Below are 23,149 nucleotides of genomic sequence, written 5' to 3'. Positions count from 1 at the left end.
CAAAAGTGGATTCTTCCTTAGTCAATGGTCACCTGATGTCGGAACTTTAGACCAAGCAGCTATTGTGGAGGAATGAGTAGGACAAAACTCCGATGAGAGTAGGCAGAAAAACTTCTTCAGTCCAAGCCTGAAAGGCTGTCTTCATGCACCATAGCAAAATCTAATAATGACACGGGAACTTAAGAGCCAGTCTTTATCATGTCTGAATTAACTTAGTGAAGCTAATATCTCGTGTGCTACCTGTGTAGTAGTTGGAGATAGTAGCTCACTACACCTGCAGCATGTTATGAGTTAGAAATCATTACATCCAAGATGTCGCTAAGAGGAGGATCCCATCGGGTGGCAACAATGTGAAGATGAATGAAGAGACATATCTTTCAAACTGAGACACCAAGTTGGATATCATATGCTAGAGGTACTATGTGGGTTAGAATGATGCATGTGGATGTAAACTGGACTCTGTACACAGGAAGTGCCTAGCTGCAATATGCAGGCTATACTGATCCATAGAGTACCTTTATAACCAGACATCATCGACAGGAAATGCTTAACATTACTAAGCAGGTTAGACTGTTATATAATTGGGTTCATGAAATGGGTTTTTGGGTACCAAGGCACTAGGCTTTGGGGCACTGTATGCAGGAATCTAGTGACACTATGTGAGTTGTGGAACTGTGCAAGTTTGTTATTCTGGTGGATCATAATGTGTGATCAATTGTGGGGCATGGCCAATTGTGATCAGAGTAATATGGCTGATCCTAGTTATTAAGCAACATGGTCATCTTTGCTGCCATAGCATTGTCCAGTTCTGAGGTTGGGCAGGGTGCTGAATGTTGATCCACTTAACTGGACCCTGATTCTGATTCCACATAACTGGACCCTGATTATGATTCCACATAACTGGACCATGATTCTGATATGTGAAAAGGTAACTGTTGCAGCTCTCTATCTTGCTCCCCAGTAAATGATATGGCTTTGAACCTTTGTCCCTCAAGGTATGCTTCTGTACCTTCCACTTTGTAAACTCTGTGAATTGCTGCCACCCTCTGACTTCTGTCTGTAATATGCAAGTCTGACATGTATTCAAAGAATGCCAACTACAGAATAAGACACATGTATAATGGTTGTCAGTCTGGTCAGGCTCATGATCTAATATGTAAGGCAAACTAGATCACACAATATTTAGAGGTGTAGTGTGACATGCATCCCGTAACACACTATGACAAATACCGATAAAATGTGCATGTGGCCTGTACAGGTAGAAAATTAGAATTTAACTATTAATACTTATGACGTGGATGCTAAATAATAAATTCTAGTAAAAAGTTACACATAGGATGGCCAATTGTTGACCGTTTTACATGTAAAATCACCGAAGCATTACTTAAAGTAACTATGAAGGGGGCAAACCATGGATACAAAACTAACTTAAATGAATCCTATCACAATGGAAGTTATACAATAACATAAACTAATTTTATATAGTATAAACCATACCTGCACAAAGAAAAGGCATTGAAGTGTCAATTGATGCTTACAAAGTGGATGTTACAATATCCATTGTGAGTCAAATTGGTACCTGTAGGAAAGGACCAATGCCATTCTATACAGGTAAAATTAGTAAAAACATCATATATATAACTATGAAGTGGATGCTAAGAGAATATAGAAAACCTACCTGTATATATCAAGACATAGTGGAAATTACCCAGCAATATTGTACAAGTTTTCTATATCACACATGAGACCTACACTGATTAATATGGCTTAATTAATGTGATGGGATGCCATTGTGACCCACGAAGGTATCTGTCAGGATGTCTAAGTGTGTCAAGATGGCAAAGTGATAATACCAAATGTCATAAACTTTGTTACTGACAATAAAAAGAACACAAAAGTTGGAAATTTATATAATGTAGTAAACATCCCTTCAAAGATGAAACTCCAACTTGTTTTGTGGTAAAAAACGAATCCAAGCCATATTTACGGATTTGCAAGACCTGTCTAAGATGGCTACCAATGCACTCATTTGTGATTGGCAACAGTTTCATTTGTAAACATCATACAAGTCACAAGGGTTTTAATGAAAACCACATATGAAAATGGCAAAGAGGATTAGAGAGAACAAGATTTTAAAGATGGTTATGATGATAGTCATACTACATTTCAGATCAATACCCTTTTCAATTAGGTTCATCTATTTGTGGTAACAAGAGCTTTTGGTGAAAACCCATCTTTATACAACCATCTGTTAAGTAAGAGTGGTGACATTTTCCTATATGACACCATGGCATCGATACGGATGTCAAACTATCATCAATATGATTTAGAACCATCTATCTGTCATAAGAAGCCTTTACTCAAAACTGCATGTCAATTTTCAAGGTGACCACCTTGATGAATATATCAGGTGTTCTAGAGCACCATTTTCATTTAGGACAGTCAAGACCGGTTACCTTTAAGTGAAACAGAGTGCCAAGTTTCATCACTTTCCTCCTAGTAATTTAAAAGGAGAATTAATAAATAAAACCACAACTGCTTTAGATGTAATGCATGCAGGTCCAACGACTAAGCTTTTCTGGTCTTCAACAAGACAGAACAAAGATGCCCTGATTTAACATCATATGTTCTAAAAAAATATTAAGAAAAAGGAAACTGAATACAATTTTTTCATTTTTTATTTTATTTTGCAAAGCATAAACAAAATATGTAAAACAGCCCTTGAAAGTAAATAACAGACATGCATCATTCGTAGTCATTACGCTGTGTGGAATTTGTAAAAGATGAAATGAGTCAGATTGGTTGACAACAATATTTAGCAATGAAACACTAAGAATATTCAGTCATTTTGTTTTCCTAAAAAAGCACTGTGATATGTGAAAGCCAGTTTTAAGTGCCACATGCTAAGATCTGGCAACTCTGTTGAAAATCTCTACATATGTATAACCTCTGCTCTTACCTGTACTAAAAATAAGCAATTTACAGAGATGAGTGACCTCAGTTATTACCTGAAGTCCTAAATAAGCTTGATTTCCTCATTAATTCTACAAAGTATCCATGGAAGGCCAAAATATTTTTACCACTGGTAAATAGTTGTCTCTACAATAGCCTCTGGTGTACACTATCCATGTAATGTAATAATTTAAAATACTATTAATAATAAATACTGAAAATTTTAAAATTATACCAAAAGAATAAATTCTGATGACTATGGTGATGCTGATGTACATATTTATGTGTAAAATTTATATAATATTTTTGCTTTACATTAACTGATTCCAAATTTACCTGTTTTAAAACAAACTAAACTAACACAGGAGATGAATATCATAATACAGCCCAAGTGTTCCATGGACTTTTCATGAACTTCCAATGTTTTGGAATGATGTTTCTTATATAAATTAATTTTCTCCATATCTATTATGTTTATTATTGCATATTTAAATAAAACAGAAGAAGAAACAAGCCATCCAATGGGACCTGATATTGCCCACTTGGCCTATATAGATTTACATCTTAAGAAGGTAACAAACTAGAATAAATCAGATTCAAAATCACCTCATTAATAACTATTGATCTTGTCCATTTTCAGAAACTTCTGAATCCTCATAAACATACATTTCAAGTTTGCTAAAAACTTGATCAGAAATATTGACCTCCAGAGTGGTAAGAAACTTAGCCAATCAAATGCAAGATTTCCTCATTAATAATTGTGAATCTTGCCCATTTTTGAAAACATCCGAAATCCTACTGCTATAAACATACATTTATTACAGTCTGCTAAAAACTGAATCCGTAAAAATGGCCCCTAAAGTGGTAACATGCTCATTCAATCAGAAGCAACATTACACCATAGATAGGTGTAGATTTGATCGTTTTCAAACTCATGAGATCTTGTTAATAAAAGTCTATAATCTGTGAATAAAATTAGATCAGAAATATGACTTTGAATGCAGTAACAATGTCAGCACCTCATTGATAAGCATTGATCTCACTCAGTATCTAAATCACAAAGGACCTTGACCATGTACTGATATTTTCTAAAATTATCTCAAAAGTGGATCAGAAATATGGTCAGGTGAGACATGCCAGTACAGAGCCACACCTTAAATAATAATAAGCAGGATCTCATCCATGTAAGTGAATTTAAGTCATAGAACTTGTCTGAAATCTTGATAATATAAACCTATATTCCAAGTTTGCTTGAAACTGGATTAGAAATATGGCTTCCCATGTGGTAGCAAAGTCATAAATCAGATGCAATCACCCAATTACTAAGCATAAATCTCACTCATTGTCAAACTCATTAGTGGTTTTCATGATACAACCCATATTCCCAAAATAATTGAAATTAAATAAAAAATATATATTGAACAGTGGTAACAAGAAATTGTTGACATTCAGGTGACACATGCCAGGACAGAGCCATAACCTTACAGACCACTTTGTCTTATGACCAGGTGAGTAAGAAGCAAATAACTAACATGCCACTACAGCAGAAGGATTCTTCCCCATCTTGTAACTAGCCATGTCATATATCATTTAATCCACTTGTTTTTCTCCCATTTTTTACATTTGTTTTTATCTTTCTTTTCCTGAAAATTACATTGAATGAGAATATTTCTTCATTAAAAGGTTTCAATAATATTTTTATTAAGTTGTATGTTTTGCATTCTCTCTTAACAATATGAAGAAATTTTGGCCAATTTCAACAAGGTTTTATGGCAACCTATCAAATTCAAGAATTTGTCATGGTTGTACAAACACGGAAAATTATGTTGTGTTTATCAATATCTGGAAAAATATCTTGCTCTGATTTATAGCAAAGTAACACCATATTATTCATTTTATTATTTTTTTAAAAAATAACAATGTCAGGATTAAAAAACATAAATATCTCAAGTTAAAATGAAAACTGTAGGGTCCCACCCCCAAATATTAAATGGTCAGTACCCTTCAAATGAGGACTTTGGTATGTGTATGTTAATTGTTATATAAGTTGTGATCTAAAAACTGTAAGGTAAGAGGGTTGATTAACCTTGCATTATAGCTGACACCCTATAAAAGACATTGTGTTTACATTAGAGAGCTTGCAAATATAAATAGCAAATGTTGACACCAAAGCCTACAATTTACTAGCCATTATATATATATATATATATATATATATATATATATATATATATATATATATATATATATATATATATATATATATATATATATATATAATAGGTATGAAAACTTTGAGTGGGATGCCAACAAAGGGCAAATTATTTATCAGCGAGTGCAAATAAACATAAAACACGATCAACAAATGAGAAAATATTTAGTGAACTTGAGAAAATTTTCATAAAATTCAAAGAGAAAACAACTGTTCCCCTGTAATCTTAGCATGAATTGCAGTCTACAAAGGAAGACTTGTCCTTAACAATATTAACACAAGCTAGAAAATTAAAAAGTACATTTATTTAGTTTTATAACTAAAATGTCTCAAAAACGCTGGATTTGCACTGAATATCTTTCACCACAACATCCCATTCAGGCTCCACTTTGGCATACATGTGCCAAACACATGATTAAAAAATCATAAATATAATTTTACTGTCATATTTCAAAATTAATTTGTGACAAATACAAACTGTTTTGTTAAAAGAAAAGAAAATTTTGGACTTCTTAAGTCAGGTAAAGCAAAACTATTCTGTTAAAAGATTTTTATTTATAACAAGATTACTTGGGAATTTCCTTAAAATACCCTAATACTTACCACTAGAAAAATAACTCTAAAGCTTAGCATTTTTTTATCTGACAAATATGTATGCAGATACATGTATATATTTACCAAGTCAAGCTGATCGATAATATGATTAAGCAGATTTAGTTTATCCTGCTAAAAAGCAGATTTCTTATTGTAAAATATAAATTCTATCCACACTACATAATGCAATTTAAGGCCAAAGTTAAAAGTCAAACAAGAACAAAAACTAAAAGCTCCATACAAACTGTACAGGAAACAACTGTGCAAACTGTACAGGAAAAAATTGTGCAAGCTGACCTTGACCTAGGTCTTCTGCAGCAAAATAACAAAACGTTTGGATTCAATCCAATTAGTCCTCCAAAAGTTATGGATCCAGAATGAAACATGATGAAAGAGTAACAATATCCACTCCAACATTATGCTGCAAGGCATTAGAAAACATCAAGTCTACTGCAGACCTGCAGACCCTAACAAAATCGTCTAAGTAAGGCAGCTGATCTTTTTCCGTAATTTTGGCCAATTTCCATAAGGTGTAACAAAATATCATGTATTGCTATTGTCAAGTTGGAAAACATGCATTTAAAAGTTCAGTATTCCAAAGTAAGAGGGATTGTGTTGTTGCTTAATATTTACCTGTCATACATGTACTAATATAATAAAAACACAGGTATAACTGACAGTTAAATTGTAAGCAATGATACAAGCCCATTTTCCAAACTGATGCTTCTATGGTAAACATTGTGTTCACCTGAAAAGTCTGTAACATACACATACACCTTCAGTTCCAAACCCATTGCAACTCAATGGCTTGTTGCTATCTCTCAACTTGACGTAATTCTTAGAATGTTTTTCTTGATTTCACATGATGGGAATCGTATCTCCCAACACGTGACACTCAAATCAACACGTGATGTCCAAAAAACATCATTGTAGCCCTTCCTGCTTTCATTCAGAACAATCTGAATATTCCTTTTTATTTTTCTGTATCAGTAGTATATTCAACAAGATGCTTAGCATGACAATGTATGTGCAGTTTAAAGCATCTGGAGTACTGCTATAAAGGTAGTCTGGTTCTCTAATTCCACTAAAGATAATATGAAACCCAGATCCAAATCAAACTCGGATCTGCCAATTATCTGGATTTTACTGCAACAATCATATTTCTGCAGTTTTTCCTTTTATTCCATAAGTCTGTATTATAGGATCAATTTTTGTAGGACTTACAGCTAAGTTGTAAGGGTTGGCAGGTCTGCTATTGCGAGGAATATAATACTCAACAAGTACTCTTGAGATGTTTCAGCACTACTCGTCAGAGATGATTACCCAAATGACCCATGTTAATTATGTCCCATTTATATGACTCATATGATTTTTCCAACATCAGAACTCTTTACAGGGCATGTGAGCAACAGCAAACAGCAAAGTTTAATTGTCTAACTAATGCTTTTGCTTAATCAGACTCATATGGTTTGTGGAAAAAACATTCTATATCTCAAAAGTTCAAAAATGTGAAACAAACCTGAACTTTAGGTACAAGTGGGCCTGAGATCGCTCACCTAACATTTTTCTAATATACGAATGTAATTTTCTTGAAGAAAATGTCAAAGAGGGCATATTTGACTTGGTTCATCAATGCTACTTTTTGCATACTCTTTGGAAGATTTTAAAACATTATTTTAATTTTTTTCTGTTTTTGTTCCAAATTTCTTTTAAACTTGCTCCTCCCAATTTTGTTTTATTTACTTTGTTTTTCCTTTTATTTTATTTTTATGTGGAAACTTTCTTTTGTCACTCATGTCCTAGGACTGGTAATCAGGCTGCCAATCAAGAGGTCACAAGTTCAAAATTTGTGACGGCATCCTTAATTTAAAACAAATTTTGGGTATTTTTATGTTCAAACTTTATTTTAAACTTGCTCATCCCAATGTTTTATTTTTTTAAATACTTTTTGTTTATTCCCGTCCTAGGATGGGCAATTAACATAGTCATCTAATAAAGGGTGTATTGAAGGAATTAAGTTCATCAACACTTCTTACCTCACACTACCTGGTAGATTTTAGTAAACTTTGAATGCTTTGTGGTTTGTACAGCTCTGCAAAATTGTTGTCCCTGTACTGTAGCACAGTGTATTGACGTGTTACCACCTTATATCAGTCCATCAGTCTGTTCATCCATCATTGTCTCTATTCATGAAAAATTGGTGATTGTTTCCTTTCTCACACTGCTTGGAGGATTTTAATGAAATGTTGTAGGCTAAATACTACATAATTATGTGGTTAGAGTAGCTGGTTTGTGTAGATGTGGAAGGAGGTTTTACTTTTATCCTCTGGCCATTTTTGATGGATTTTCAACAACCCTATAAAACACTGGAAAGACCTTTATGCCAGAATGATTTCTTTCAAATTTGGTAAAACTTTGTTCAGAATATTTTGATATTTTATGGGGTTTTTCTGTTTTAAATAATGGTGGCCGTATTGGCTGATAGATTAGCATCCAATGAACAAATTTTAAAGGCTTTGATGCCAGAATGCTTCCTGTAAATGGTTTTTGACATAAAGTTGTAAATAAGTGTGAATAAATCACTTACATGAGACACAGGACCATACTATAAGTTCTACTGGCCTTATGACCAGGTGAGCTAGAAGTTGCAGTTCTACAATATATGGGGACAACGTAAGAGTTAGTTACTAAAAAAAATGCGCAGCACAGTTTAGGACAACTGGACAGACATACAAAGCATAAGAATGAGGCTGATGTTGAGAGACATACAGAGTACAATGCTTTGGACTATACTATGCAGATATGGACTATACTGGGACAAATGAGGATTGCATCAGGATATCTAATCCTATGTGGTATTCAATATGGCAGCTTCAGTTTGCCAAGTTTTGTCTACATCAGGAGCAAGTTCTCATCTTTACCTGCAGTTTCTTCATCTCTCTGTATCAGCTGTAAATGGCAAAAAAGAAGTGGAAAGTTAAATTTACCATTAGGATGATAACAATCAACGTTTTCCCTTTTATACATTTCTGATAGCAATCTTAAGGCTCGCTTGTTATAAAAAAATATATTATCATTTGGTCCACTCACAGACTGATGTCATTATTTTTTTATAGGCCAAGACAGACTGGTAGTAAAGTAAACAAAACAAAAGTCACTGAAGTATGAGGGGTTTTGGTAGGACATTGCGACTTGGTTTCAATAAGGATTTTGGATAGTGATATTTCATGGTATTAAGGTTCATTCTACACTTGGTTGCACATACTGTGGAAGAAATTATATATTTTTGAGACAAGAAAAATCTCAATAAGCTTAAGTGGCTCAGTAACAAGAATACAGGACTTGCAACCAGAGTGGTGGGTGTTCACATATTGCCCTGACCAGAATGAGATGGCTCCCATGGTGAATCCCTGAGCAAGAACATTACTTCAGCGGTTTTTCACAATAAAATTTATCATGTGTTTATGTGCTGTTAAAACTTACCAATCTATTTTCTGATTATTCTTTTCAATCAGGGAAGTGGGTACAAATAAGTTTTAACTATTTCGAATAACAGGGATATTAGTTCTGAATTCTCCCATGTCAGTATTTCTATTAGTACAGTTAAATGTCATTGTCAAATTTCCTAAGCTAGTATATGTACTTGTAGACCAATAATTCTGTGTCCATCAATATCTTCTTATTATGTCATTCTTGGATGCTGATACTAGTATGCACAGTTCTGTTTAGTGAGGCTGGCCAAATCTGGCCTACAAAGTGTTGAGGCGCTTACACATATGTATTGCTCAAAAATCACATAATACAAAGTGATAATAGTTAGTCATTCTTTTATTCATCAATCACTAATTTGATAATAAAACAACAATTTTACTCACTATGAACGAGTTTCATTTCCAAGACACCCCCACCCCTATCAATGGTTTATGACTCAAAATACCCTATATTGGTTTTTTTTTCATCTAGTAAGGAGGTAATCAAATTTCAGCACTCTTTATGGAGCCTGACAGCAGATGCTGCCATCATGTGATTTGGGACTATCAACAAACTTGAGCATTTGAATCTTGTTAGCTTTCAGATCTAATTAGGTCTCACGATTTGAAAAAGTATGTAATTACAGATATTGAGAAAACAGGACTTTTGATCTGTGGACAGTATTTGAAGCTAGTTAATCAGGGTACAATAAATTTTCTTTGATATTTAATTGAAATTACAGAAGGGGAATGTTGATGTAACTGTTAACACCTTGGCATTAGTATTACTTTTATTTCCTGTATATGACTTTCAGTAAAGGCAAAAAAGTCGCCGGACTATTATGAACAATTATAATATGACAAATACCGGTAATAATAACAAACAACAAGAACCACACTGATCATTATGTTGATGATTTGTTATTGCAAACTCTTCTTTCCATTTTCGTCAAAATATATTCTAATAATAATGTGCATGAGAAATCTTTATCAGGCCCAGGGACTCAAAATGGCGATGCAAGGTGCGTGCACATTGCATTGTGGGTATTTGTGTACACAATCATGACATCTGTGAAAACAACCCATATCTACATATAGGTATCTGGCCACTAATTGTTTTACAGCCAGATAACCAGTCATTAGGTGGAGCAATAAAAAAGAGTACTAAATGTTTTTGAGATGCAGCCACTGACTGCAAATAATGTACAATAGTTGACAGAAAATATTTTTCTTTGGATAATCTGTATTTATTTCCTACCAACAAATTATCAAAGGAACTCTTGGTGCAAAGCAATCTTATTAGGTGCCCACCAGCTGTCCCCTAGTCTAATTGCAAGAAGCCAAAATAAAGCAACGAAACACATCTTTCTCAAGGCTGAAAAAGATTTCCCTAACTCTTATGAATGAAAATGTGTGTAGTTTGTATGCCAATTTAATGCAATGTTTTCTCATATATTAGCATGAAGTTTAATGAGAAATGAATTAGTAGTCTGCTTCCCATTGCACTTACTGGGCAAGAAAAGAAAAAAATGTACCCCAACATACATTTGCCTCTGGGGTAACACTTATAGTCAGAAACCTACCCAAATGACTCAAAGTATGGGGTGGAGATCAAAACAAAAGAAGCTCAGAATATGTATCCAGAAGTATTAAAATTTTTATTAAAATTTCCTCATTTGTCTGTTTTTATTTGTCTTAGTTCTTTCCTATGCTTATCAGCCTGTCCGCTGACAGGAGGGTTGGGAATCTGCATTTTACAGTCTCCTCCATGCCATGATTATACATTCAAAATGATTAAATTCACTCTGTCTCTTGTATTATATAAATATGATGTATACTGCACTATTAATAGATGAAATGCACATGTTATTTACTAATAATTGGTTAGGTCATTTTCAAGGGCTGCTTTTTTTTTCTTCTTTAAAGTTATGGTAAACAATGAGAGTAGATAGTTTAAGTATCTGCTGTCATTTGTACAGATATATCAGGCATTGACAAGTCTGCATGCTGTTTTTGTGTACTGCAAATTTACATTTATTTATTGGCATATATCCATCCACCAGGTGTTTCAGATGCTATAGCTCAAATACTGGCCTAACACTATGTAAAGCACATGGTCAGGAGATGGCAGCTACCTGCCTGCACTCAAGCAATAAATCAAGTAAGGCATTGATAGTTTGCACCATTTCAGCTTTGGAAATACATTTTGATGAAATGAGGGTTCAGAACATTTTATCACATAAAAATATAAATCAATATTAGGCCCAAACATGAGATTTCTAATCTGGTTCTCACAAATCTAAAATACAATATTATGTACAAGACCAATGACCATGTGATTTTTTTTTTTTATTACCTCATTGCAATAGAAGCTAATACAGATGTCTGAGATGCCTCCAGAAACTCAGTATTGATAAAATCTTGGTATCATTCTTGCAATTTGCCAAAACGTGGCTGACAAGATGAAAAAGAAAATGTGTTCAACCAGATTTCTGTTGAACAAAAAGTTGCAAGTGAAGCTATCAAAAATTCAATTTTAGTGGCATGTGTCCAGAAAGAGTTTTCCAACATAATTTTCTAAAAGCTGGCCAAGTGGTTTTGGATAATTACAACATAAATGGATTTTACACTTGTTACTTTGTATTAATCACATGACTGCTAGGAAGACAAAAAAAGCAAAATACACTTTGATAAAACATATTCCAAGGTTTTCGGTTCCATGGGGTTTGATGCCATTTTTCAGCACATGATATCCAATATGGCAGCAAGTGTATTTGATGGAGGAAGAATACAGGAAGAACCAGTGACCCACAGTATGCAACTGGCAAATTTTCTCATACCAAGCGAAGACCTGAACCCACATGGCAGGAGTGAGATGTACGAGTGATCTGTACCTCAGGCAAGTGCCTTAGACCACTTGGGGTGAGACATGTTCCAAGAAATATTCCTATAACGTTTCAACACAATTGGTCTATTAGCTGTTGCAGCTGTCAAAAAAAAATTCCTTCTGGTTGTTACAGAAGCCAAAGAGTTGCTGGGAAAGTCACCCAGATTATGACTTAGGTAGAATATATTGTAAAACCATTTATACAAAGGTTAGTTAAAACCATTTCATATGCAACAAAGGAAGAGCTGTCAGCAGGTTTATGTCAAACCACTAAAAGGATTAAAACCTATAACATACTTCTAAACTGGTATCAACTATCAATACCTTTATTATGCATAATTTTGTTATATACCCACAATGATTCAATTGTCACATGAACAAAAATATGTATGAGTTTGCACATATTTGATAGACAGACAGAGTTTCTGTAAAACAGCTCAAAATAGACAACAGTTTCTATTGAATCAATGCTGACCAGGTTTAAAACAAATGACAAAAATGAGACATGGAATAGATCCTAAGCCATCAGTCTTGTAATCTACTGTTCTACCTTTTTATTTCTATTATTCAGTATCTAAATCGATAAACAAATACCACTGATTTTTAGAAGCTAATGAAGCTTTTGGAAAAGATAGCCATCTCAAAAATGTTGTAATTTAGAATGAAGAAAATGAGGATCATTCTATAATCCATATGGAAACTGTTTGTATGCATGTGTTTGTGTTTTGCATGCATGTGTTTATGTTTTGCATGCATGTGTTTATGTATTGTATGCATGTGTTTATGTTATGTATGCATGTCCTTATGTTTTGTATGCATGTGTTTATGTCCTGTATGCATGTGTTTATGTTTTGTATGCATGTGTTTGTTTGGTATGCATGTGTTTATGTTTTGCATGCATGTGTTTCTTTATTATGCATGTGTTTATGTTTTGTATGCATGTGTTTATGTTTTGCATGCATATGTTTATGTTTTGTATGCATGTGTTTATGTTTTGCATACATGTGTTTATGTTTTGTATGCATGTGTTATGTTTTGTATGCATGTGTTTATGTGTTGTCTCATAAGATATTTGCACATAGAGACTGAGTAATACTCACAAGGAGAAATAAGACTCTTAATAGTTCAATCATTTATTTTTAACTTCAAGATTTATAAAATACTTAGTGTGGTAAATAAAATGGATTTATAAAGTGTAGAACATCCAGAATTGTTGAATAGGCTTAATAATAATAATAATAATAATAATAATAATAATAATAATTTTTTATATCAATTCTATTTTTATTGTTGTTTTTATTAGTATTACAGTAGTAAACATTAATCATCATTATATGTGTGTTGTTTTTGTTATTACTAATATTATCATAATTACTATTGTTAGTGTTCTTGCTTTCTTTGCATTTGGTCCCTTACCTATTATTGATAGGAAAAGAAGTTAATTATAAATGTGATATTTTTGCTATATATGAGTGTACTATAAATGAGATTTTCTAGTGATACATTATGAATATGACTTATATAATGAATGAAAGTGTTTCAGATACTCTGTATGCTAGATTAAACAAACCTTGCCAAGGAGAACAATACACTCCAACAGATGTCCAGAATATCAACAAACAGAATTTAAAAAATGTATCAGTGCAATCCTCACCACAGGAAGCTCTAATATATTTACCTTTCTTAAAACTGATTCTGCTTTAACATCTTCAAAAGAATCTTTTTGTTTCAGACTTGACAAACTTTCTTACAAAATTCCTGCTTTCTTCTCATTATCCCATCCAGTGTGTCTGCAAAGTAAACAACAAGAGATGTAGTGGAACTTAGGCTTAAGAAAACAGCAAAATGTTTTTCCTTTAATAGAGGAATTGAGACAGCTGTGGAGAAAAAGGTATACATCAGATCATGCTTACCCAGCAGTTAAGCATGACATGCTTTCTTTATCAATATGGAGTCTGTAGTAAAAACTCACCATTTCCATTTGAATGTTTGGGAATTAGGGAGGGAGGAAGGAGGGCTTTAGTTAGGAAAATTGATTTCAAGAATATAAACACTTATCCTACCCTCATAGTACAATTCTTGCAATAGCAAACAGAGCATTTTACAAAGGCACTCACCAATATTCAAACACAAAGTTCTCAAAAAAGTCTCAAAACCAAAACTGGAAGAAACCTCAACCATGAGAAAATTTCAAAAATAGAAGTTTACTTTCAACATGTGGCTAAACAGATAAAGAAAAAGGCTTGGTACGGTCTACTGATAGGGCTATACATGACAGAAACTACAAGATTATTTGATCTGTGAATAATTAATTGCCTTCTTAGATTAGATTAGATTAGAGTACATTAGATTAGATTGACAGATAGAGAGACAGACAGACTGACAGATATGCCAAGGTGTAGATAGGGTTATCGGAACCCTAGCTAGTGAAGATGGTGTGTGTGTATCTGATTTGGATTTTTAACATAGCTTTAACAATTTTTCAGTCATATCATTGCAATGCTGCAGTGTGGCAGCTTATAGTGATGTCTAGCACTGGCGTATCATGCCGCAGACATGTAGCATGATGTCCCACCCAGCCACATTATTGCTGAGCGCCTAGCAAGGCAGCTGTTAGTACCAGTCTTTGGTATGACTCGGCCGGGGTTCAAACCCATGACTTCTCACATCCGAGGCAGATGCTCTAACCACTAGGCCACCATCTATATAAGGTGAAGTTGTTTGCATGTGAACCATGCTCACCTCCATGCTACTTTGTTGTAATGTGACACATTTCTTTGGATATTTTACTTGTGGAAATTGTATATTCTCTATGTACACTGCTAGCTAAAATGTCTGCTCTCTTGTGTTAAAAAATCAGCCTGAATTAGTTTAAAGTACACTATCTTTAGCAGCTATTAAAATAGGGGAAATAAATTTTGCCAGACTAGACAGTACCAGCTTCTGAAATGGCAGTGAATGAATTACTAAATATATCAAATGTAAAAAAACATAATTGTCTGGCTCCTTTTTTTCACAATTTACCACTTTAGTTCAGGACGTGAAAATGACCAAGTAGAGCTAGCATTGTTTGTTTTTTAAAGGTGCACATCTGGAGTAAGGCCAAGCTGTGTACTCTATAACCCATATTACACCCATCAATACTCTATAACACATATTACACCCATCAATCATTGACCAAATAAAGGGAATTAAAGATTCTGTGAACAATGCTTAAGATATACAAGTCTTTTTTAAATAGCCAGTATAACCTGTGTGGAAACCCAGAGAAATTCTTTTCTTTTTTTAAATTCTCACCCTATGTAAAATATGAAACTGTAGAGTGCCACCTTAAAACCAGATTCCAATAGGTAATAAGCTTAAGATGTGTGGATCTTGCTTGTCTCTTGATCTCATTGGAGATCTTGATCATATGAGACCATTATCAAGTCTGCAAGTTTTATCAAAATCAAATCATTATTGTCAGATGCATGATGTAATTTGCATCATATTTAATAGGAGTTAAGCTGGATGTATGGACAGGTAAACTAAAATTATAATGACCTAGGTTATAATTGGATCATCTTCATGTGTATACAATATGTTCATTCATCTATGCTGTCTTTTTTGTTCTACTGAATATTAGCAAACTTTTCACAACAGGCTGATGGATGGATGGCAGGAAAAAACCAAATATGTCCTCAACGCAACAGTCTGCACCATATAAACTGAACTTCAGGAATGTTTCGAGATCAAAATTCACAAAAATGCAACTGTGCTGATAGTTTCCCCAATATTTTTCCTCCATGCTAAATAATTTATTGACCCAACACTGTAAGTCTGTTTACCCAAAAATGATACAAAGTTAGTAGTAAAGCTGCAAGATTTTGTGAAAATGACTCACCTGGAAAGCTTTCCAATGACACAAGAAAATCCAACTCCCAGTGATGAATATACCATGATAGTTCAGGAAAGCGAATCATGCCCAGGATCATCTTAGACTTGATAAACTGTTACCAGTAGCACTCTCCAGAATTCGCTATCTAGACCTAAAAATTTCTGAATACATGCACATAAAATGTCTTTAATTGTGATCAAGAACATGTGTCTGTATTAGGTTTTTATAAATCAAAATCTTTTCTTGCACAAAAATATCTGTCAAGAAATCGTCACTATCCAGGGTACAGACACAAGATTTCGAGTCACCCAGACTTCACCAGGCATCAGAATACTGTCCTGAATACTCACACAAAGTCTCTTGATTGCCCATGGCATATATTAACAAAGATCTGTTTCTGGAACAGGCATAATTGCAAATAAATGATCTCAAAATGTCTTGGAAATTAAACTGAAAATACACAACCACCTTGTTACCAGTCAATAAATTGAACTTTACATATGCAAGCATGATTTTCTCCTATTCGCCATATCATAGTACACATAATTTTTAATCAAGTACACTAATCAGCCATCAAGGATATCTTCCATTCAGACTGCACGAATATGCAACCTTCAGCAACTGATGGCACCTGTTAAGAAAAACATCTGGGGCATACATAAAAGACTGGTAGCAATATTGGACATCAGATCAAACATCTGATGGATATATGTTACAAACATTACATAATGTAAAGACATATTAGACTTTTCATATACATAGATTACATCATACATTGCAAAATATGTCAAACAAGACACCTTGATGATGATATTAGATGAATAAATATATACAGTACTTTGCCATGTGATAATATCATGCAAGATTCCTTACAAGTTAAGTTAAACATTATTCCTTTAAAAGGTTACGTTGCATGGTAATAATATAGGGATGGAAGGCAGCGATTATTTTGCAATAATAGAAATGACAATACACATGATGACTGAATGATGAAAATATACACTTACAAACTTGCACCTACAGCAAGTAAAATGTATACATAATGTAAGTATTTACAGAAAAGGCATACCCACTTACAACATTCATAAAGACAAGTACTGTAAAATATTTTTTGCAATACATGTATATATTTTTTTCAAGTTTTTTTCAATTCTTTTTTACCATTTGTTTCTAAACCATTTAGTCCTCTATAGTTAAGAACAAGATTTCTTGTATGATTCTATCCCTATTCGTTATTACTTGATTGATGAGGTAAAAGCATTTAAAGAAGTTCACATTATTTGAACAAAATAGTCATAAAAATAATTTCCAAAGACTAAAAAATAAATAAAATAAGTCAGGTAATAGATCAATACAAACATATAGCATTAATTTATACACTTCATGGCAAAAATGCTTTTCCCGGCATGTTTGATTGTAATTAAAAAAACAGAACTTTTCCCTTTTGTTACATTTTTCATTTTGTCACTTTTTATAAGTAGTATGTTGACTAGGTAGGCCTACTGTGCATTATAAAACTGATTATCTACAATGCACACATATCATGACCTGTCATTGGTACTTATAAAATATAATAAAATTTAACTGCTCCATTGGCATTTTTTTCTTTTCTCAAGAAGGAAAGAAGTTTTAAAAACTTTTGGAGTCAAGAGGATCAGCTGAACACCACTACATAAAGAACAGTTCCCCACCCCCAACTCCGAAGATTTGCAAAATGGCTAAATTTAATTCTGAGACTAACCTCTTGGAGTCTGATGTAAACCATTTCCAACAAAATCCAAAAAGAGTGTGAATTCAAAAACAAAACTTATTTGGGGTAAAAACACTGCCTTGCACCTTTTACTAGGTATATTTAAAATCTTATGTATAACAGGTTGAGACAATTGGATGGTGTTCATTGTTATGAATGTCCAAATATATTGCTCATGTTTACAGAAACCACTGACTTCAACAGAAAAGGATTCTAATATGGGTGATGTCATCACATCCAACAACTGTCTCATGCTGCCTTAAAATAGGTCACTTGGGATTCCATTAAATATTCAGGCAGTTGAGCAAGTGCATCCCTAAATGTTAACATCTTTTTTCTTGCTTTCATACACTAAAGCATATCAAATGCCAAAGAAATAGTCGCAGGGATGATGGGGATGCACAGAAGGCCTATCTAGCCAACGGACTACAGTATATCCCGGTATAAAAACCAGTACCTAAATTGCATATCCAAATTTCTCAATACCCCTGTTGCAAATTATTATCTAAACATTAAACTTGTCACGGGAAAAAAGTCATATTTATTACAAAAGAAAACATATAAATATACATACTGTGACAAAAAATCATGGTAGTAAAGAGCAGTGTTAGAGATGGTCTCAAATATAGGTAGTAGCCTAGAAAGACCATCTCAAATGTGGGTAGTAGCCTAGAAAGACCAACTCAAATGTGGGTAGTAGCCTAGAAAGACCATCTCAAATGTGGGTAGTAGCCTAGAAAGACCAACTCAAATGTGGGTAGTAGTTAGTAACCTAGAAAGACCATCTCAAATGTGGGTAGTAGCCTAGAAAGACCATCTCAAATGTGGGTAGTAACCTAGAAAGACCATCTCAAATGTGGGTAGTAGCCTAGAAAGACCAACTCAAATGTAGGTAGTAGCCTAGAAAGACCAACTCAAATGTGGGTAGTAGCCTAGAAAGACCATCTCAAATGTGGGTAGTAGCCTAGAAAGACCAACTCAGATGTAGGTAGTAGCCTAGAAAGACCAACTCAAATGTGGGTAGTAGCCTAGAAAGACCAACTCAAATGTGGGTAGTAGCCTTGAAAGACCATCTCAAATGTGGGTAGTAACCTAGAAAGACCAACTCAGATGTAGGTAGTAGCCTAGAAAGACCAACTCAAATGTGGGTAGTAGCCTAGAAAGACCAACTCAAATGTGGGTAGTAGCCTTGAAAGACCATCTCAGATGTAGGTAGTAGCCTAGAAAGACCAACTCAAATATGGGTAGTAGCCTAGAAAGACCAACTCAAATGTGGGTAGTAGCCTAGAAGGACAAAGAATCTGACCAAAACATAAAAGGCTGACTACAATTGATGAGTGAAACAAGAGCAATATTTCTAATGTCATCTATTTCCTTTACAATACTTAGCAACATTTCTGAAATCTTCCATCAGAGATCTCTAATACAATAAAGACGAGATGCATATAGATAACACATGCTACATGTAACTTTGTCCTTATCTGTGAATTTTTTTTTTATAAATATGGCTACAAATAATTCTCCTTCAAGATAGAGTTGTGTGGCACCAGAGTTTAGAGACACTAATTACTGGTATACAAACTGTATTATTCACAAAGAATGAATGGGTTCACATTGATAATCTTTTCTAAAAATCTTTGGGCAGTGTTTGTGTCACTGCTATCCACAATTGTCCACTTCTGTGGTCATCAGCATATGCACTGGAGGCAAGCACACTGCATGCTCCGAGACAGCCAGTGGATATTTTGGGTTATGTACAGACTTATTGTTAATTTCAATGCCACCTCAGAACATTTTGCTACTAGCATCCTGCATCTACAGCAACTCTCTATATCGTTCAGTGAAAAGGTAACTATAGGTCATCTTATTTTGTAATTCCTGAGTACACACAAGAACAGCACACATACATCCAGCTCTTGAGGCCACTGGTGGCCCTCTCTCTCCAAATGTTTGATCGAGCACTTGTCATAGATCACTACAGGCAGTTTACTCTCTAGAACACTAATGTGGCCTCCTACAAACTAAGTATCTCAAAATATTTTTGCTTCTGCCTCTCTTAATGCTCCTTGAATCCTGATATTTAAAGCAACTGTCTGTTCAGTTCCATGAAAAGAAAACTCTGGTATCAGTTTTTTTTGTAATTCTATAGTGCACACAAGACAAGCACACATATGCAGTTTTTTTTAGGTTGCTAATTAGTTTTTCCGTCTTTTAAATTCCAGATCCAGGGATGTAATGAAAGGTCATAAGGCACATCAAGATGTTGTCGTGTCCAATGCCTATAAACAATTTCCAAACAAACCAAGGATATTTATGAGAAGGAAAGTGAGGTGCACTTTAAATATTCCCACATGAATCACTCTGTGGGCTCAAGAATGTAAAACAGGCCTGATGTGGCCTTCTGTATGTTGCAAGTGACCTGCAACAGAATAAATCATAACATTTGGAAGGGATGGATCCCAACGAAGAAACAAGAATAGAAACAACAGAAAGAAACATCCCCTAAAATGAATGCCTTGGAATTTTTATTTGAACTTGCCACATTTAACAAATTATCACAGACAAAGCCCTATGGAAACCGATCATGAATGCCTCCATAAACTAAAAAGGCAAACAAAACCATTGCATAAATACATAGTCTGAATGGGGAAAAAAACTGTCTTACCTTATTGGCAGTGAATCAATTGCTTTCATAAAAAAAAATTGAAGCTTTCATAAGAACGTCCGCCACCATGCTGGAAAAAGTCACATGTTCTGATGTTTTTAGCACCAGTCAGAGACATGTGACAGCTATTTGTCCGGTGTTCCTAAATCTCTGTTGGTATGTGGCACTTTAGATCCTGACAAACTGCATAACAATACAACCAATATATTATGGTGACATGACAGCTGTTGCTGGCTTTCTCATCCTACTTTCCTCAAGTAGAAAATGAACTAGCTATTTTACAGATGATAGGGGCTTCACATCCATGAGAACAAATCTTTGCTAAAAGTTAATATGGAGTGCAAATTGCAGGGTTTTCCCATTTCAGGAACTCTTCTGACTAGGATGTAATCTAGAATGAGGAAATTCATATTATCAAATACCCTTGTCCATGGCTGTCCCTGTTTATTCATAGTGAAATGTCAAATGGAAACCATGAAAATGATGAAATCTCTAAGATCACCACAAAAAAACCTGTGCCACTCATATTCTGAAACAACCAGAGGGCAAGTGAAACAACTTTTGTAGATTCTGGCAAAAAATAAACTGAGGCTGCTGACGGTTTGTTCACCATGGTTCAGTGACTGAGAATTTCAACAAAGGCTACCATTTTCTTTACACCAATCTAGCCAATAGTGTCCTTGTTCTTACCAGCAAGGGCAAAACATGGTTCATGGCAGTTTATGGGTTAGAATCCCAGCTTGTTGGCATAAAGCACATGTTCCACAGGTTGTCTTTGATGTGGGAATAAGCAGAACATCCTAATGGTCAGCTATCACCAACTGCAAAGCAAGGCAGCCCCAAGCCGACAAGGTACCAAGCCCATCTTGGTCTGCTTCCCTTCTTGGTGCATGGGGATTACAGATTCTTCTTGACAAGCAGAGGGCACCCTACAGAGCCATAAGCAAACTTTCCAGCCTTGAAGCTGGAATGTCAGAACTAAGTGTTCTACAATGATCGACAACCTGCAAGCATTTGATGATGTATGCAAGACAGCTCTGATTGACTGGCAGCAGCATAAGCTGAACATCAAATACTGAGCTCTCCAGGTAACAAGACAAGCCATCACATGTTCTTTACAGGAGGTCAACTACACCTTTTACTGACACGGCAAGAGTGCTGATGAACACCATGAACATGGTGTGGGTTTTGCAGTCAGCAATGCACTGATGCAAAAGATCAAGAAGCCAGTAGCAACATTTGAGTGCATTACCTCACTCAACATGTCATCCATTGCAGGCTTTGTTAGTCATCTGCATCCATGTGAAAGTCTGATTCTATGGTTCTTCAAATCACATCCAATAGTACAGTGTCCTCAGTATCCTGCTGTATGGCAGCAAAACATAGACTATCCACAGCAGTAAGAGACTTACTTCATATGCTCATTACATTGCATTCTTGGCATTACATAGCAAAATGTGGTTGCCAATGACAACATCTCTGTTCAGGCCAATCTGCCGAGCATCCTGGACCATCTTAAACACAGATAACAATGCTGGATCACAAACATGCAAGGTATGCAAGATCGACCCATCACAAAGAATATGCTTTACAGCCAAGTTCCAAATACCTAGTAACCAGCAGATATGTCCACAAGCATGACATGAAAGATTTAACATACAAAGAGATAAATGTGAATATTGGTGAGCAGCAGAGACAAATGTAACAGTTGCTGCAAGATCCAGGCTGGAGTGCAGTGTCATATAAAAGTGACTGGACCCACTAAGGAGTAAGCACCAATGCAGCAAGCCAATTAGGTTCTAACTATGACAAAATTCTGCTGAAATACTTTTGTCAGGCACTGTTTCTCCAGGATAGGACCTATAAGCCACCAGAGGAAACACAGCACAAACTAAAAAATAGCTACTGCTCATCATCCTACATGGATGGGCAGATGCCATCAACAATAGTAATAATAATGGCTTCATTCACAGAACATGACACAATTAGTTTTGAGGCTGTAATCTACCTTGTTGCCTCAATTATTTACATATTTACATGAATGCTTATGGACTCATTAAATAAATCTCTCAAGCATTTACTTTGGCAATAGTGAAAGCATATTTCCTAGTAAAATAACCAAGATATTTGTCAACATAGCCTTAATAGTGTATTGTTCCATGTTTCATTGACAAATGAATACGACACATTATATAAAGTGAATATGCTTTCATATGTGATATTGACATTGCTGACACTGATACTGATGCCAGTAAAACAGTTCTACTCTATTTCATAGTAGTAAGCTAAACAAAAAAGCATCAAAGAAAAGTATATTCTCAGTTCTCATATACATCTGAGATGGCTGAATGGCTTCTGAGACATTGATTTCTCTGGTCTTCTGAGATTTTTAATTAAAAGATAGTCTTACGAGCTGACATCTACCCAATCAATGACAACATACACTTTATATACATGTACAACGTTCTTACTTAAACATTGAGCATTAGTAATGAGAATATGTATGCATCATAATTAAAACATTCCTACAGATAGGCATTACAACATATAGTCCTTTCTCTTAATAACCAAGAATGGGCAGAATAATGATGTCTGTGTGCAACATTTTAAAGAAAGACATCAACAAAAAATGAAGTACAACCCAAAAAATGAAATACAACCCATTCTCTTTAAAACACAATTTTTCCTATCAAGGAATAGCAAGAACATTTATAAAAGCTTAAATTATTCTTATAACCAGGC

At 34.6% G+C, this 23,149-nt stretch overlaps 1 long non-coding RNA gene across 1 annotated transcript; it reads right to left on the bottom strand.

Annotated features, from left to right (window-relative positions):
- Positions 1-2,660: 2,660 nt before the first annotated feature.
- On the bottom strand, positions 2,661-22,937 carry LOC149797295 (uncharacterized). The gene is made up of 3 exons (XR_016421793.1): positions 15,999-22,937; positions 13,794-13,905; positions 2,661-8,707 (listed from the first exon to the last, which is right to left on the bottom strand). It is a non-coding gene; the product is annotated as an uncharacterized LOC149797295 (long non-coding RNA).
- Between the last annotated feature and the right edge of the window lie 212 nt (positions 22,938-23,149).

This window comes from Sinohyriopsis cumingii, chromosome 6 (assembly GCF_028554795.1).
Source record: "Sinohyriopsis cumingii isolate HCF-2022 chromosome 6, ASM2855479v2, whole genome shotgun sequence".
NCBI classification, from domain to species: Eukaryota; Metazoa; Mollusca; class Bivalvia; order Unionida; family Unionidae; genus Sinohyriopsis; species Sinohyriopsis cumingii.
Note: the sequence above shows the minus strand (reverse complement) of the source record. Positions and strands in the feature narration are given on the sequence as shown.